The sequence below is a fragment of the Schistocerca americana genome, chromosome 4 (assembly GCF_021461395.2).
Source record: "Schistocerca americana isolate TAMUIC-IGC-003095 chromosome 4, iqSchAmer2.1, whole genome shotgun sequence".
Taxonomy (NCBI): domain Eukaryota; kingdom Metazoa; phylum Arthropoda; class Insecta; order Orthoptera; family Acrididae; genus Schistocerca; species Schistocerca americana.
This window is the reverse complement of record NC_060122.1, coordinates 758,483,271-758,502,778: the sequence shown is the minus strand read 5'-3', so window position 1 is coordinate 758,502,778 and position 19,508 is coordinate 758,483,271. Positions and strand designations below refer to the sequence as shown.

General features: G+C 42.8%; 1 long non-coding RNA gene across 2 annotated transcripts; it reads left to right on the top strand.

Moving 5' to 3' along the window:
• Positions 1-599: 599 nt before the first annotated feature.
• Positions 600-17,841, top strand: LOC124613211. 2 transcript variants are annotated; one of them, XR_006979622.1, is made up of 5 exons: positions 600-652; positions 9,000-9,059; positions 11,417-11,491; positions 14,536-14,568; positions 17,577-17,841. It is a non-coding gene; the product is annotated as an uncharacterized LOC124613211 (long non-coding RNA). The 2 variants fall into 2 exon arrangements; XR_006979623.1 differs by lacking the exon at positions 600-652 and adding an exon at positions 4,198-4,224.
• The last annotated feature ends 1,667 nt before the right edge of the window (positions 17,842-19,508 follow it).

Sequence of the window (19,508 nt, the reverse complement as noted above, 5' to 3'; positions counted from 1 at the left end):
GAAGTGGATTTGAACCGCCATCCTCTCTCATGCGAATCCAGTGTGCTAACCACTGCTCACCCCCCTTCGTTCTCTCGGAAATATACCAGAAGATGTTTTCAGTGAGTGAGCGATCGGGAGTACCTCTTGGCTAGACCAGGAATCAAAAGCCATTGTTTCGAGGTAAGTCAGGGCAGCATAGGTAATAAGCGACCTTGCGTTATCTTGCTGTAAGATAACTTCTCAGAGGCATCAAACGTAGGACTTAGCCACCGGCATTAACAAGTTAGAAGTGTAGCGGCTGCTGGCTGTGGGCGAAGCAATGTAGAGTTAGTCGTGTTCTGTACCCAGAGGTATCTGGTATTCTCACTGCAGGTGCTGGACCCATATGTCGATAACGAATGCAACCTGACAACGATCGTTCTCTTTAGAGCCCATAGCCCCAACCTCCCACCCCACCCCACTCACACCCACACATGGATACGTCTATTCTTACGTCTGCCGTTAACATTATCACTTTTTCTTTTTTTCGGTAGCAGAAAATGTAATGTCAGATAGGGAATAAGTAGTGCGTCTCCTTCCTCCTCAGCCTCAATCTAAAGTATTGTTACTTTTCTTGCAGGAGAGCAGCGGGCGACGATGATGATGATGATGACGATGACAGGAGAAAGAGGTGAGTGGTTGAAAGTCGCCCTGCATCTGCTTCTTAATCTGTTCTCTGTAAATCACTGTTAAGCACGTATTGGATGGTGCTATTTACTGTATCGTATCTTAAAATTTCTTCCGCACCAGCTCACAGACTGAACGGGAATGAATAACTGCTTATTGTGTGTTCCTTCAAGATTTCTCGGCGGAATTGATGCTTTCCAAGCTTTTACACCTTCCCTAGTTGTCTCCCTCAGGTGTCGAGTGTAGATTTTGTGGCTCGCAGCGTGTATCGTTCAAAGTTCGGTGAACGAACTCTGCGCTTGAAATCCGACGAAGACGTCTGGGGAAGCCATAGACATATGGTGTAAAGATAATATTAGAACTCAATTTGAAATCCAGAAACAAGTAAACCAATTGCTTATTGTGTCAGTGCCGTTCATTATTGGTATAATTTTTTCCACCCATTGCCTACGAAAGCAGAAAGCACAGGCTAAAGGATATTCGTTGATGTAAACACGAATGGAGCATTTATGAATTTTTACTATAGTTTCGCATAATATTAAGTGTTTTATTCCAGTATCAACTATCACTTATCATTGACTGTTTTGCGAATTACCATCCTTATGAGTATATTTCCTCCTGTTCTTTTCATATATGGTTACCAATGCATCGATGTTGTCTTTTATTGGGAAATATTTTGGAGCTGTACTGTAACATACTCGTTTAATACAAAATATGTTGCGCCAGTTTGATCATAGGTGCTCACTGCCTCCGCCAGTAAGTAAATCTTTTAAATGTATATTATGGGGATGCCACGGGGTTATATGGACCAATGTCGCAGCTACTGCTGAAAGTTGCCTTCATCAAGATGATGTGTTAACGGTAACCCACACTTGCGACTTCCACGCTTCCATTTTTGGTTGTCTCGGTGCGTGCGAAGTTAATAATGACACTACGAGACGCGGAGTACTCCTCAAGCCGATCCATACGACCTTGTATTGTACGAAGGTGTTTCACTGTTCGTATTATGGGCTTCTAGTGGTTGTAGATGTGACTTCGGAAAAAGTTTCGATGAACAACTAATTTCCGGAAACGTACCGTTTCGACATAAACTATGTTTGATGGTAGGATCACTTTTAAATCGCTTGTCTCATGCTACGCACACAAACTAAGATGGTGCCGTCGTCACTTCTTGTTGTAATTATGACATCAATTACGGTTTTCGTTCGACTACAAGAACGGCTGCGGGAATCCGGTTCGTTCGCAACTGGATGTGTTGACTGTGGTGCTCCATCAACGCCTCGCGCTCTCGATTTCCTTTCCCGCCCATTGGCGTGTTTAGTACGGGTTTATAGGGCAGTATCGCTACGAGGACAGTCTCCTGAAAGAAATTATAGACCTACAGGTTTTGAAGAAACTGGAAATTTTCCACAACAAATTCACAATAAAACATGAAATATATCTACAAATTGAGAAAGATTAAACACACAGGTTCAAATCCATGGCTTTTGTACCGCAGGTAAAAAGTCCTATCTCAAAGATAGCCTTTTTTTTTTTACCGGCTTGTCTGTGGTAGAGCACTGCAACGACAGCGACTATTCTGTGGCATATAAAAGCGTCAAAATTCTGTCATTAACTTCATTATTTCGGGATTTGGTTGTGAAAGAGAAGAAAGAGTAGGTATTCGTTTGGCCAAGGGTTTAATTAATCGCAATGACTGTTTCAGACTGGACAAGCCATTAATCCGACAGTTTCTTTGATTAGCTCTCAAATAGTCGATCTGACCACTTTTTCCGTTCCTCAACCAGTACCAAGAAGTGTATGTATACCGCTTTGCCACCTCACAAACAAATATCTTTGGGGCATAAAACCCTTGTCCACATGCACCATGGCGGGGCGCGGTCCTTAGAGTCAAAGTAGACGGACTTGCTTGCTGTGGATCACTCGCTCGGCGTACTCGATGGCTAGTTTTGAACAACGCAATGCTTTTCTGGACATGGTCAGAACTTCGAAAAATGGTTCAAATGGCTCTGAGCACTATGAGACTTAACATCTGGGATCATCAGTTCCCTAGAACTTAGAACTACTTCAACAAACCTAAGGACATCACACCCATCCATGCCCGAGGCAGGATTCTAACCTGCGACCGTAGCGGTCGCGCGGTTCCAGACTGAAGCGCCTAGAACCGCTCGGCCACACCGGCCGGCTCCGAATTTCGAACTAACTTACTCAGCAATTACGGTCGGACCCACATTTTAGCGTGAACACCTGCATTTTTCACACTAGCAAATCGTTGCCACAAGTGACAGGCGAAAGGAAATGGTAGAACGGACTAGGGACCCGAGCCGGCCGAAGTGGCCGTGCGGTTAAAGGCGCTGCAGTCTGGAACCGCAAGACCGCTACGGTCGCAGGTTCGAATCCTGCCTCGGGCATGGATGTTTGTGATGTCCTTAGGTTAGTTAGGTTTAACTAGTTCTAAGTTCTAGGGGACTAATGACCTCAGCAGTTGAGTCCCATAGTGCTCTGAGCCATTTGAACCATTTTGAACTAGGGACCCGAACCCCAGAGCTTTGAAATTCAGAGCCTGACACCCAGTCACCGAGGCCAGAAGTTAAATATCGGAAATATAAGAGAAAGTAAATTTCTATGACTGGGCGCAAATCTAAGCCGCAGCCATAGTACGGTACGTGGCAAAAGGTACGTTGTACCACTACTAGTCATTTCCCTTCCTGTTCCACTCGCAAAGATAACGAGGAAAAAAAAGTTATACACTGCTTGACACCCAGCCACAGAGGCTAGAAGTTTAATATTGGAAACCTACGGGAAAGAAATTTTCTATGACTTTAAATGCCTGTTCTCTTAATTTTCTCAATATTGTTCCTCAAACAGACCGTTATCTTGAACTCCTGAGTCAGCTCCGCAACACTTGTATCAGTCAACGTGCAGATGCACAATATTATACGATGTAAACCAAGTGAATTCATGTGCTAACCACTTCGTCACCCCCCCTCGGTTCTCTCGGAAATATACCAGAAGATGTTTTCAGTGAGTGAGCGATCGGGAGTACCTCTTGGCTAGACCAGGAATCAAAAGCCATTGTTTCGAGGTAAGTCAGGCAGCATAGGTAATAAGCGACCTTGCGTTATCTTGCTGTAAGATAACTTCTCGGAGACATCAAACGTATGACTTAGCCACCGGCTTTAACACGTTAGAAGTGTAGCGGCTGCTGGCTGTGTGCTAAGCAATGTAGAGGTAGTCGTGTTCTGTACCCAGAGGTATCTGGTATTCTCGCCGCAGGTGCTGGACCCATATGTCGATAACGAATGCAATCTGACAACGATCGTTCTCTTTAGAGTCAATAGCCCCCTCACCCCTCACCCCACCCTACTCACAGTCACACACTGATATGTCCATCTTTATGTCTGCCGTTAATACGATGATGTTTTCCTTTTTTCGATAGTAGAAAATGTAATGTCAGACAGGGAGTAAGTAGTACATCACCTCCCTCCTCAGCCTCAATCTAAAGTATTGTTACTTTTTTTGCAGGAGAGCAGCGGGCGACGATGATGATGATGATGACGATGACAGGAGAAAGAGGTGAGTGGTTGAAAGTCGCCCTGCATCTGCTTCTTAATCTGTTCTCTGTAAATCACTGTTAAGCACGTATTGGATGGTGCTATTTACTGTATCGTATCTTAAAATTTCTTCCGCACCAGCTCACAGACTGAACGGGAATGAATAACTGCTTATTGTGTGTTCCTTCAAGATTTCTCGGCGGAATTGATGCTTTCCAAGCTTTTACACCTTCCCTAGTTGTCTCCCTCAGGTGTCGAGTGTAGATTTTGTGGCTCGCAGGGTGTATCGTTCAAAGTTCGGTGAACGAACTCTGCGCTTGAAATCCGACGAAGACGTCTGGGGAAGCCATAGACATATGGTGTAAAGATAATATTAGAACTCAATTTGAAATCCAGAAACAAGTAAACCAATTGCTTATTGTGTCTGTGCCGTTCATTATTGGTATAATTTTTTCCACCCATTGCCTACGAAAGCAGAAAGCACAGGCTAAAGGATATTCGTTGATGTAAACACGAATGGAGCATTTATGAATTTTTACTATAGTTTCGCATAATATTAAGTGTTTTATTCCAGTATCAACTATCACTTATCATTGACTGTTTTGCGAATTACCATCTTTATGAGTATATTTCCTCCTGTTCTTTTCATATATGGTTACCAATGCATCGATGTTGTCTTTTATTGGGAAATATTTTGAAGCTGTACTGTAACATACTCGTTTAATACAAAATATGTTGCGCCAGTTTGATCATAGGTGCTCACTGCCTCCGCCAGTAAGTAAATCTTTTAAATGTATATTATGGGGATGCCACGGGGTTATATGGACCAATGTCGCAGCTACTGCTGCAAGTTGCCTTCATCAAGATGATGTGTTAACGGTAACCCACACTTGCGACTTCCACGCTTCCATTTTTGGTTGTCTCGGTGCGTGCGAAGTTAATAATGACACTACGAGACGCGGAGTACTCCTCAAGCCGATCCATACGACCTTGTATTGTACGAAGGTGTTTCACTGTTCGTATTATGGGCTTCTAGTGGTTGTCGATGTGACTTCGGCAAAAGTTTCGATGAACAACTAATTTCCGGAAACGTACCGTTTCGACATAAACTATGTTTGATGGTAGGATCACTTTTAAATCGCTTGTCTCGTGCTACGCACACAAACTCAGATGGTGCCGTCGTCACTTCTTGTTGTAATTATGACATCAATTACGGTTTTCGTTTGACTACAAGAACGGCTGCGGGAATCCGGTTCGTTCGAAACTGGATGTGTTGACTGTGGTGCTCCATCAACGCCTCGCGCTCTCGATTTCCTTTCCCGCCCATTGGCGTGTTTAGTACGGGTTTATAGGGCAGTATCGCTACGAGGACAGTCTCCTGAAAGAAATTATAGACCTACAGGTTTTGAAGAAACTGGAAATTTTCCACAACAAATTCACAATAAATCATGAAATATATCTACAAATTGAGAAAGATTAAACACACAGGTTCAAATCCATGGCTTTTGTACCGCAGGTAAAAAGTCCTATCTCAAAGATAGCCTTTTTTTTTTACCGGCTTGTCTGTGGTAGAGCACTGCAACGACAGCGACTATTCTGTGGCATATAAAAGCGTCAAAATCCTGTCATTAACTTCATTATTTCAGGATTTGGTTGTGAAAGAGAAGAAAGAGTAGGTATTCGTTTGGCCAAGGGTTTAATTAATCGCAATGACTGTTTCAGACTGGACAAGCCATTAATCCGACAGTTTCTTTGATTAGCTCTCAAATAGTCGATCTGACCACTTTTTCCGTTCCTCAACCAGTAGCAAGAAGTGTATGTATACCGCTTTGCCACCTTACAAACAAATATCTTTGGGGCATAAAACCCTTGTCCGCATGCACCATGGTGGGGCGCGGTCCTTAGAGTCAAAGTAGACGGACTTGCTTTCTGTGGATCACTCGCTCGGCGTACTCGATGGCTAGTTTTGAACAACGCAATGCTTTTCTGGACATGGTCAGAACTTCGAAAAATGGTTCAAATGGCTCTGAGCACTATGAGACTTAACATCTGGGATCATCAGTCCCCTAGAACTTAGAACTACTTTAACTAACCTAAGGACATCACACCCATCCATGCCCGAGGCAGGATTCGAACCTGCGACCGTAGCGGTCGCTCGGTTCCAGACTGAAGCGCCTAGAACCGCACGGCCACACCGGCCGGCTCCGAACTTCGAAGTAACTTACTCAGCAATTACGGTCGGACCCACATTTTAGCGTGAACACCGAATCTTGGCACAACTGTGCATTTTTCACACTAGCAAATCGTTGCCACAAGTGACAGGTGAAAGGAAATGGTAGAACGGACTAGGGACCCGAACCCCAGAGCTTTGAAATTCAGAGCCTGACACCCAGTCACCGAGGCCAGAAGTTAAATATGGGAAATATAAGAGAAAGTAAATTTCTATGACTGGGCGCAAATCTAAGCTGCAGCCATGGTACGGTACGTGGCAAAAGGTACGTTGTACCACTACTAGTCATTTCCCTTCCTGTTCCACTCGCAAAGAGAACGAGGAAAAAAAAGCTGTCTACGTGCCTACGTACGAGCCATAATTTCCCTTGTTTTATGCTCGTGGTCCTTCCACGAAATTTACTTTGACGCCACTAGGATCCTTCTGCAGTCAGGTTCAAATTCCGGCTCTCTAAATTTTCTCAATAGCGTTCATCAAGAAGAGATTCGCCTTTCCGCCATTTGGGTTCCTTAAGCATCTCTGTAATCTTGTATCGGTCACAGACAACCAGCATTCAGTACCATTTATGAACCCTCCTTGCAGTCTTCCCGTGCGGAATATAGGTAGCGTTTCTGCGGCTACACTGGAAAGCTAATTATCTGCATATCCAAGCGTGTAGTACACTTCACGCCCATTTGAGATTTGTTACGTGTCACTTTTATGATGTTGCAATTTCAATGGCCAGCAGTGAAGAAGGAAAGCGAATCTTGATAAAGGTTTTTGACATGTTCTACCGGTATATGTGGTGGAGTTCTTACCACGAAGATTGCTCCTATTACACTACTAGCCATTAAAATTGCTACACCACGAAGATGACGTGCTATAGACGCGAAATTTAATCGACAGGAAGAAGATGCTGTGATATTCAAATGATTAGCTTTTCAGAGCATTCACACAAGGTTGGCGCCGGTGGCGTTACCTACAACGTGCTGACATGAGGAAAGTTTCCAACCGATTTCTCATACACAAACAGCAGTTGACCGACATTACCTGGTAAAATGTGTGGTGCCTCGTGTAAGGAGGAGAAATGCGTACCATCACGTTTCCGACTTTGATAAAGGTCGGATTCTAGCCTATCGCGATTGCGGTTTATCGTTTCCGATATCGCTGCTCGCGTTGGTCGAGATCCAATGCCTGTTAGCAAAATATGGAATCGGTGGATTCAGGAGGGTAATACGGAACGCCGTGCTGGATCCCAATGGCCTCGTATCACTAGCAGTCGAGATGACAGGCATCTTATCCGCATGGCTGTAACGTGTAACGGATCGTGCAGCCACGTCTCGATTCCTGAGTCAACAGATGGGGACGTTTGCAAGACAACAACCATCTGCACGAACAGTTCGACGACGTTCGCAGCAGCATGGACTATCAGCTCGGAGACATGGCTGCGGTTTCCTTGACGCTGCATCACAGACAGGAGCACCTGCGATGGTGTACTCAACGACGAACCTGGGTGCACGAATGGCAAAACGTCATTTTTTCGGAATAATCCAGGTTCTGTTTACAGCATCATGATGGTCGCATCCGTGTTTGGCCACATCGTGGTGAACGCACATTGGAAGCGTGTGTTCGTCATCGTCATACTGGCATATCACCCGGCGTGATGGTATGGGGCGCCAGTGGTTACACGTCTCGGCCACCTCTTGTTCGCATTGACAGCACTTTGAACAGGGGACGCTACATTTCAGATTTGTTACGACCCGTGGCTCTAGCCTTCATTCGATCCCTGCGAAACCCTACATTTCAGCAGGATAATGCACGACCGCATGTTGCAGGTCCTGTACGCGCCTTTCTGGATAGAGAAAATGTTCGACTGCTGCCCTGGCCAGCACATTCTCCAGATCTCTCACCAATTGAAAACGTCTGTCAATGGTGGCCGAGCAACTAGCTCGTCACAATACGCCAGTCACTAGTCTTGATGAACTGTGGTATCGCATTGAAGCTGCATGGGCAGTTGTACCTGTACACGCCATCCAAGCTCTGTTTGACTCAATGCCCAGGCGTACCAAGGCCTGAGGTGGTTGTTCTGGGTACTGATTTCTCAGGATCCATGTCCCCCAATTGCGTGGAAATGTAATCACATGTCAGTTCTAGTATAATATATTTGTCCAATGAATACCCGTTTGGCCGGCCGCGGTGGCCGTGCGGTTCTGGCGCTTTCAGTCCGGAACCGCGGGACTCCTACGGTCGCAGGTTCGAATCCTGCCTCGGGCATGGGCGTGTGTGATGTCCTTAGGTTAGTTAGGTTTAAGTAGTTCTAAGTTCTAGGGGACTTATGACCTAAGATGTTGAGTCCCATAGTGCTCAGAGCCATTTGAACCATTTGAATACCCGTTTATCATCTGCATTTCTTCTTGGTGTAGCAATTTTAATGGCCAGTAGTGTAAATTACTACAGAACATGTTATGCGTACCACTGTAGTGAAGCAGTATTTCCACTATACTTCACTGTAGTGTCTGAATGCTGCGTAACTGTTGGGAGAGCGAGGCCTTTAATAATGTAGCACATGACCTTTTTTGTGTTTTCAGGGAGGCGGCTCCCGTGAAACCCGGCGACGATGACGACAACGACAGGAGGAAGAGGAGTTGGTGAGTAGGCGTGCTGCACATGCGAGTCGACAGTCCTCTGCTCAGCCCGTTCATAGGGGCCATTGTCTGAAACTGCGCGTCTGAAATAATTCAGTGCATCAGCTTATTTCGGCTGAGCTCCGACAATTGACGGTTTCCTCAAACACCTCTCTCGATAAGATAATAGTACACAAGTTTTATTACTCCTACTTTAAAAAGGCCTCAGAAAGGGAAGATCGTGGATTCCACCCCCACTTTGGACATTGTCGGATGATTTGAACGATTATAAATTTGTTGCTCATTGTCTTCCATAGATTTTATAAATTTTAGAAACGACATTATGTGAAATCTTAAGCTGCTGTTCAGTTTATTCTTTACTGTGGGCCTGTTTTCAGTCAGAAACCTTTTTCCACCACAAATTTTTGTTAACAGCTCTTTTCTCTCTCTCTCTCTCTCTCTCTCTCGCAATCACTCACGCACACACACACACACACACACACAGACAGACACACATTCATTTTACATACATTACACAGGATATAGTGGATATCAGTGCAGATATTTCTGTTGGTGACTGAGGATAGTGTATGGAACAATACTACATCAGTACTTACGTGATTTACGGACTAATAATTATAGCTATTACTAGCCGTATGTTTTTAGGTCGCTTAGTACCTCCAAGTACATGTGGCCAGAGCAAGCCCTTAACGCTAATTTACCCCTGGGCAGCAGGTCAGGTGCTGAAGTGTGGCTGCTTCCACGCAAAACAGTTAGTCTATGCTGCCAGGTGTGGTCTACTTAGTGGTGCAGCTACGACCATATGGAAAACATCGGGTAGTAAATTATGTAGTGTGTTTGTGGGAAGACTGTTCAACACAGAGAAAAAACTACCAACTCACTGAGGGGTGTACATTGGGTACCACATATAAAAATATCTGCACTTCTATCCGTTGCACCCTACATATATATTTTGTCAAAAATATAATATTTATAAGTTATGTTTAGTCATGCAGAGATAGATGCATCTGTGAAAATTTGTGTAGATTTTTTTCAGTTACTACTCTACTCCATTACAGATGAGTGCATCATCTGCAAAAATCTGAGATAACTATTAGTATTGTCTGCCGAGTTGTTAGTGTGGAACTTAAATAGAAGGGTGCAGACACTTTCCTCTGCGGCATGCCTTTAGCTATGTGGGACGTCAGTGTTGACTATCACCTCCCATACCGTTCACGCAGTTGGGTGTGACGACTGTTTTTGTCCAAACATTTGGCACAATTTCTTGTCCATCCGGCCCTGGAGCGCTGTTTTTCAAAGTCACTGCCAAAAAAATCCTTATCACCCATCTTTGCAGTGGTGCGCTAGTCAAAGTAGTTCCGTATCTTCTACTTCTTTCGATAAATCCCCATCCAAGATAACATTATGCGTCCTCCATACGAAGAACTCTCAAAGCAGCCACGAATTTTGTTTGATTCTTCACACGATGGTGCTTTTTCTTAACAGACGATGCCATGGTACTGAGCCAAATGCTTTTTGGTAGTCGATACTTAGTGCAGCCACCTGATTAGCTTGATGCGTCGCTTTCAGCATATCATGTGAGAGAAATGCGGGTTGGGTTTCGCATGACTGTTTGTCTGTTTTCCACGGGGGATATAAATGTATTCGAGATACTCATTATGTCTGAACCCAGAATATGTACTATACTTCTACAGCACTGACCATTGTCAGTCTTCATCAATCGACTTCGGCGCGCTGTTTCAACTAGGGTAGTAGTTGACATCTTGGATATTCGGGAATCCAGCCGGATGTTCGCGTCGTTCTCGCACGATATTTCAACAACGTGCCTCGCTGTCTTCTTCAGGTGCTACCTGAGACTGGTCCTTGGGTCGATCGAGTCCAGTATTTATGCCTGGGAGCAGATGACAACCACAACCGTTAAGGACGGCCAAAACGGGCGCCGACGGCAGTCGGAACATCCGCGACTGGAGGGGTCCGTTGAAGCCGAGTCTGGCGGCCGCGGACCACAGATGGAACACTCGGCGCGGACCGATTAGGGAACTCCCAGCTCCTCCCAGGCATAAATACTGGACTCGATCGACCCAAGGACCAGTCTCAGGTAGCACCTGACGAAGACAGCGAGGCACGCTGTTGAAATATCGTCCGAGAACGACGCGAACATCCGGCTGGGTTCCCGAAATCCAAGATGTCAACTACTACCCGGGAAAGCATGAAGAATTACAGGGTAGTAGTTCTTCCTTTGTAAAAGTGTATTTGAGAGAGGAGTTCTTGACATTTGTTTCGTATCACGAAAACTGAAAAGAGGAGCGCTGCGACGCACGAAGTGGAACGCTGTGTAACGGCTGTCCATCTCTCCACAGGTCGGCAGAGAGCGCCGAGGACCTCTCCGACTCCAGGGACCTCGACGACAGTGACGAAGCTGGTGCCAGGAAGAGGTGAGTCCAGTCCGACAAGCTTCGCTCACCACACGCTGTATGTTACCCGGGGACAGTAAACGGTGAAGAGGGTGGAGGCTGGGGAGCAATCGGTAATGAATTACTTAAACTTCACGTTTGGGACTCCCACTGTCCACATCCATGATTATGAGTGATCGTTCCAACGATGTATACAGAAGACACAAATATCATAACAGATATTTAGAGAAAAAAGTCAACAGAGGAACAATGTTTCAAAATATATATACGAAGACAGTAACTTTGTTCTCGAAAGAACAGTTACTGTTGATGACCGTGCAGCTTTTCCCTGGAATAAATGACGACTAACTGAAAACCTCGGCTGCTGACAGGTGTTGTTGATATACCTCGATGTGGACAGCTGAAAACGTGTACCGCGACCGGGATTCGAACCCGGGATCTCCTGCTTACATGGCAGAAGCTCTATCCATCTGAGCCACCGAGGACAGAGATGAATAGCGCGACTGCCGGGACTTATCCCTTGCACGCTTCCCGTGAGACTCACATTCCCAACTGTCCACAATTCTACATATGTATTGCCCAACTACTCATTACTCGCGCACGCTTTGGCGGTTCCCGTAAGAGTTTGGGCAACCTGTGCGCATTCGCACAGACGAAGGTCAATGGCTGGGTAGCCTTTAACTATATATACGAAGACAGTAACTTTGTTCTCGAAAGAAGAGTTACTGTTGATGACCGTGCAGCTTTTCCCTGGAATAAATGATGACTAACTGAAAACCTCAGCTGCTGACAGGTGTTGCTGATATATCTCAATGTGGACAGCTGAAAATGTGTGCCCCGACCGGGACTCGAACCCGGGATCTCCTGCTTACATGTTTCAAAAGATTTACTAAAGTTTCTACCACTTAATTTCGAAAAGTAATAGCCCAATCTTCAATTATCTACAGCAATTGCTTAAACATCAATGCTAAATAAAGGTAATGGATACAGGTCTAACAAGGGGAGGTGACGACGTTGGGATCACTATTTACTTCAAACTTGCACATCTTTAGTAGGCCTTTAAAACAACATAATGTGCAAGCAGTAAGGTGAACTACTCTGGGAATTCCGAGAAAATCGCAAGAGAAGTTTTACCCGTCTATTATGTAACTGATGTATATGTGCGTAGGTGCCGAACATTAGAGTCAAGTCGTTAGCTTTTGAGCTTCATAAGATGAACGAGTACGAGGTGACCGTTCGGATCCCACTCAAACTTTCAGTTTTGTTCTACAAGTGTAAATTCTGTGATATTAAAAAAAAAATTGCACCTACACTATTCGTTCTGGCTACATTATCAACCTCTCACCGCTGTGCAGGTTACAGGTACTTTACCAGACTGCATGTATAAGAGATTTAGCAAATCACGACAGGCTTGCATCTTCGGGAAAACTCTATCCATTTCTTCATTTACTTATCGATATTTATGAATATGTTTGGTGTAGTAATTAAATTCAGTTACAAGTAGTAAGCGGTCAAATAATATGAAATTCATTAAAACTCCATGCAAATACACGTAGTTTTTTTTTATTATATAAATTTAAAAAAAAACATGACCAGTATGAAAAAATATCAATTAAAAATTAAGTTTGTGTAGGAGTCGAACCGTCGCCTGATATACTATTCGTTCTTGCTACATTAGCAACGTCCCACTGCTACGCAGGTTAATTGTCAAATGGGACCTACATCTGTCTCCCCAGCTCGAAGTCTTACGAAGCTCGAACGCTAACCACTTGACCACCATGAACTCTATAACATTTGGCACTAACGCACAGATACATCAGTTACAATGTTACATAATAGACGCGTAAAACGGCTCTTGCTATTTTCTCGGAACTGTCAGAGTAGCGCCCCTTTCTACTTACACGTTATATTGTTTTAATGGCATATTAAAGGTGTGCAAAGTTTGAAGTTAATCTGTAATCCCGACGTCGTGCCTCGCCTTGTAAATTAATTACACGTTGCACAGATGATGGCTAGATCTCTGACGCAATAATGTGGAACCGTTTGCATCCTTTGTATAGATGGTTTGCGTCTCTCGTCAGGTGCTGTCTATTTACAGACTAATAGAGAGCACGGGGGCTTAAATTTCCCAAAGTGAGCATACTAATCTCTGCCACTACCCGGGATGCAGAAGAAACACGGATTTGCTGCGCCAGCTCTCAGAGCTTTTATCTGTTTGAATAATGAGGTTCACTGTTTATGACGGATTTCATTTTCGAATTAATCTACCACAAATTAAAATGAATATGAACATCTCCAATTACAATACTTGTAGGAGAAAATACCCATCGTTAACGTTACAAAAGATTCACATGAAAAGTGGAGAAATGTGCTACTAAAAATTTACTTAATAAAACACAAAATCGGAGGAAGACAGTGAGGGTAAATTTAAAAACATATTGAAAATTACCTTTGCAAGTCATTCCGCACAATGGACGAATGTTGATATGCAAATTTGTAACTTACGTACCTAGCAATGGAATAAGATACTGCTGTTCTTAAGCTAGAGTTTTTCTTACTGTCGTACATCCCCATTAAGATTATAGTAGCACCCACACGTGTAAATTAATAGCATATAGACTGCGTCTTTCCACGTAATAACGATACAGTATGTGAGTATGTGAGTAACTGGCAGGTCGTGTAACTGTCAAATCATACCGCTAACGAGTATTCCAAGGTTGCGCACTGGTTATAATAACGACACAACTACGAGTCATAGGGAGTTTTTTCTGGTCCATTAGTAAAATATATCCTAGAAAGGCATTTAGGGATTTCCTTTCAAAACAGTTTATTACTATTCCTAATTTGCAGCCTAAATCCGTAAAGTACCATAGGTCTCGTGTAAAATTGTGCTCATTCGTTAGCAATTCTACTCCACTATACAAAAGAGAGAAGGAAAACAAGGCACAAAAAAATCTGATTTTCACGTAATTAGTGCTTATATTTGCATAAGTGGAGCAGTCTTACTTAGCAGTAAATGCGATTCAGATTCATTAAACTAAAACGAACTTTCTCATTTGTTCCAGGCGTGGAGCAGAAAAGCCCGAAAAGAAACACAAGTGAGTATATTCTGTGTGTGTACCTGTGTGTGTGTGTGTGTGTGTGTGTGTGTCATTACAATAGAAATATCATTCCTCCATATCTGTGTTTCAAACTTCGCAGCATGCTAGCGCATCAAGTTAGATGATTCTACACTCATTTGGACTTAATTTTCGTATAAGTTTTGTGTTTGGTTACTACATTCAAACTTACTTGTTTGTGAGATGTAAAGTATGACTTTTGCACTGTTTTCATAACAATCGCTGAAACTTTACAAACTTTCTCATTCCCCACTTTTAAAATCCGTTCACGTAAGTCTTTGCCTGAAGATAACGACAGCAAACTCGTCGAAACGTTGCGGCAAGACGACGCTACTACTGGCCTGATAATCCAAGAACGTCTCATCAACAAATTTATAAACTGCATAGTCTTGTGATCTGTGGGCCTGATTCGAAAATTATGCTGCGGCTCAGAGGGAAATTAATGACAGAAGTAACATTTTCTTCATTAAGTAAAATACTCCCCATTTTGGACGACTGATGGTGAAACTAGTGCAGTTCGGAAGTTTCTGAACTGTTGCCTTAAAAACAACGAAATTGCAGATTCCGTTTTCATTAGTTTATCGTTCTGAGTCCAGTGTAGCTGTTTTTTTAAATAGTTTCTTCGTTTACAGCTTGAGCGTTTTTAAATATGATTGCGTCAGAGCTACATTGTGTTCCTACTGAACTGTCGATAGAAATTTATGTTTGTCCTGTACATTTTTTGCCATATTTTGGAGCATTATAACGATTCCTTAAAGATGTACAGAGTAGCCATCACGAAAAAAAATACAAGAACTAAATGGATTCTAAACGAATGGTCCAAAAGGTGATAACTCTGCATGGGCATCTAACGCCATGAAGTGTGCAGCGTTGTTCAAATGACCATGAGGCATTCACAAAGGGATGAGACAACAATGTGGTCCAGTAGATTAGATTTGACTGCATTAATGTGCGGGGATTCTGAGGGTTTTGAAAGGACTAAGTTGTGTCAATCGCACTCTTCCAACTGTTTGTGAACATTTCTAACAGTATTATGGAAGACAGTTACGGTGTACATGTGAACGTTACCTTCCAGGAGGGATTCGTAACCGTTTTAACCAAGTAATCATTCCATACGTTTTAATGGCACCAGAGTATATCACGAAAACAATCGCTAGAGAAGTGACGCAGTCTGTACCAGTGAAACAGGCTTTTAGGAGACTTGACACATGGTGCGTCGGTATTTTACCAAGTGTTCTGTTGGGATAAGGACACATTTTACGTGAACTACAACTATCTCAGTCTACTCCTGAAGTGGGTAAACTTAGTGAATTTCACGAAATAAGTCCTATCGTCTGTACATTGAATGATCATACTATTGAACAATTCGTTTTTAGTTTTACACGCTCTCGATCACCACTAATGTTCCACGATTACCAGTTTAGGCTTATTGTACCACCGCCAGAACTGCACTATGAAAGATAAATATACGCTATGCTACTATTACACAACTGAAACTGTCATATAGAGCGCTTTATCAACTACTTGTAATTGCATGAGAATATCGAAAATAAACTGTCTAGGCTTGCGTCGCCAATGGATCACGTTTCCTGTTCCATGGGCATTATTCGACATTGCCAATGTAGTGAGAAACATCTGAGAACAACCTCTGTGGTAACATGCAAATCTGGGAATAGAGGTGGAACCTAGGTCCTATGTTCGTTAGGTACAGGACCATTAAAAAAAGTGAAATATGTTCTTGGCCGGTTTCGTTTTGAATCTGTTATTAGAGATGACGTTAAAACATAGTGATTGTTGTCCATCTTAGACTGGATTAGATTGAATTAGATTAGATTACATTGTACCAACTTGTTCCTTAGCCCCATAGTGAAATGGTCTTCAACAAACGTTCACTTAAGCTAATTTCTAGACCTTTGTAGCCGAGCAACATGGAAACAAGTACAGTTTGCAAGGTTATATAAACATACCGCGTTGCAGCTCTGGCGCTGAGCTGAAAGCAGGTGTTACGTAGCATCATTCATACTTGGTATGGTTGATAATATATGTATCAGTTCATTTTAATAATTGTACGTTATTAGTAGCTAAACTTTTTACGGTTTCTGATAAGTTCTTTCAGGTGTACGTTCCTGAATAATGAATACCTATCTGACCAAGATAGGCCAAGTATTTCCGAAGATTGGTCTTCTTTAAACCATTGATTCCATGAAATGAGTTGTTGGATGACAAACTACGTCAAGGAATGAATACATTTATATGAACGAATTTCTCCAAGTAGTTCTTCAAATCACACCACGAACAAAATGTATTACACGCTTCTGATTTCGGAAAATTTTAACTTGGGCCTTGTTGAATCTCTGGAAGTACCCGTAAAATGTTTGAAGCGCATGATCATGAGTTTCGGGCACTCCATGCACCTCATATCTCTACTTCTTAAGATACTCAAACATCTGTCACGCAGTTTCGAGGAGGAGGAGGAGGATATTAGTGTTTAACGTCCCGTCGACAACGAGGTCATTAGAGACGGAGCGCAAGCTCGGGTGAGGGAAGGATGGGGAAGGAAATCGGCCGTGCCCTTTCAAAGGAACCATCCCGGCATTTGCCTGAAGCGATTTAGGGAAATCACGGAAAACCTAAATCATGATGGCCGGAGACGGGATTGAACCGTCGTCCTCCCGAATGCGAGTCCAGTGTGCTAACCACTGCGCCACCTCGCTCGGTGCGCAGTTTCGAATGCCTTGTTATAACTTCGGTAGTGTTGTGAGCAAAGTGACTGTGGCATAAAAGCAGGATCGATTACCACAGTGGTGCGATAGTTTAGTCAAGAGTTTGTGACCTGATGACAGAGTCATATGTCGTACTGTTGTTATAGTTCAACTAAATGTTTATTACGGTACTGATGGTGGGGTCCAGTACAGTAGCGTTGTGTTATATCTGACAAACGTACGTGACCTGACGATCGCGTCATGAATTATCGTGTTGTGTTGCAGGCGGGCAGCGGCCTCTGACGATTCGGATTCAGACTCCGATTCTGACGACAGCGACTAGGACGCCGCCATGACGGACCATGCTATCACCACCACCACCACCACCTCATCATCCCATGCCACGCCTACTGAATCTCATCATATGACGTCCCAGCAAACAACTGGTCACAAGGACTGAGAAGAAACAATTCATTAGAACTTGTTTACTATTTTATTGTACAGTATTATTGTTTAGTGTACAGCATCAATAAAACAGCACTTTCGCAAAGCTGGTCTCCATTTTGTTGTTATTCCATCACCAACTGAGCGTTTCAAAATCAAAAGTTAACTAATATGAAAATTGTGTTACTTACAGTAGTGACCTTAGCATTAAAGAATGGAATCGATTAATTGAGTCTGAGTTAGAAGTACAACATTTATACATCTATTGATCACAAGGACAGAAAATGCAAATTTATTTGAACAAAAACTATCCGAGTAACTGAATTCGTAATTTAGTACAGCAATCAATTATTTATAAAACTCAGATCCAATAAAATTTAAATCAGTTTAGTACGACAGTAAAACAAACACAAACAACTTGAAGCAATCCACTACCAATTATTACTGAGTTTAAAAGTTATATATTTAAAAGATACTTTAACCAGAGCCATTGAAATGACAATCAGTTATTTACCCAAGACTCAAATTAATTACAAACATGAGTAAGAAACATCATTCAAAAAACGGTTAGACAAAGCAAAGTCAGCAAAATTTGAATTTATATAAACCAGAATGTTCGAAACAACTGTAGCTTCCCTTGTGGAGTTCATAGCTCTCAGCTACTGCTTTCTCCCATAACGTGTATCTTGGCATTTAAATATCAGTCTACCTCAGCATATACAGATACCAAGAAATCCCACTGACTAACCTGAAACCAACTTTTCTTATTCTTCTAAAAAACATATTCTATTTCTACTGCCGACTTCCAACCATATGGCACTATTAGTCACAATGTACAAAAACATCTAGGCAACTGACTGTCCGCTTAATCACACACCAACAGAAGAAAATCTGTATCGCTTACAGCAGCATAATACATTGAGCGCAGCTAACTTAATTTTCTTTCACATTTATTTGACTTCAGCGCAGTAGTCAAGCAACGTTGTTGTTGTTGTGGTCTACAGTCCAGAGACAGGTTTGATGCAGCTCTCCATGCTATTCTATCCTGTGCAAGCTGTTTCATCTCCGAGTAACTACTGCAGCTTTCATTCTTCTTAATCTGCTTAGTGTATTCATCTCTTGGTCTCCCTCTATGATTTTTACCCTACGCGCTTTCCTTCAGTACTAAATTCTTGATCCCTTGATGCCTCAGAACTTGTCCTACCAACCGATCCCTTCTTCTAGTCAAGTTGGGCCACAAATTCCTTTCCCCATTCCATTCAGTACCTCCTCATTAGTTATGTGATCTATCCATCTTCAGCGTTCTTCTCTAGCACCACATTTCGAAAGCTTCTATTCTCTTCTTGTTTAAACTATTTATCGTTCACGTTTCATTGCCATACATGGCTACACTCCGTACAAATACTTTCAGAAAAGACTTCCTGACACTTAAATCTATATTCGATATCAACAAATTTCTCTTCTTCAGAAACGCCTTCCTTGCCATAGCCAGTCTACATTTTATATCCTTTCTACGACGACCATCATCAGTTACTTTGCTCTCCAAATAGCAAAACTCATCTATTACTTTAAGTGTCTCATTCCTAATCTAATTCCCTCAGCATCACTTGATTTAATTCGACTACATTCCATTATCCTCGTACTACTTTTGATGATGTTCGTCTTATGCCCTCCTTTCAAGACACTGTCCGTTCCGTTCAACTGTTCTTCCAGGTTCTTTGGTGTCTCTGACAGAATTACAATGATGTCGGAAAACCTCAAAATTTTTATTTC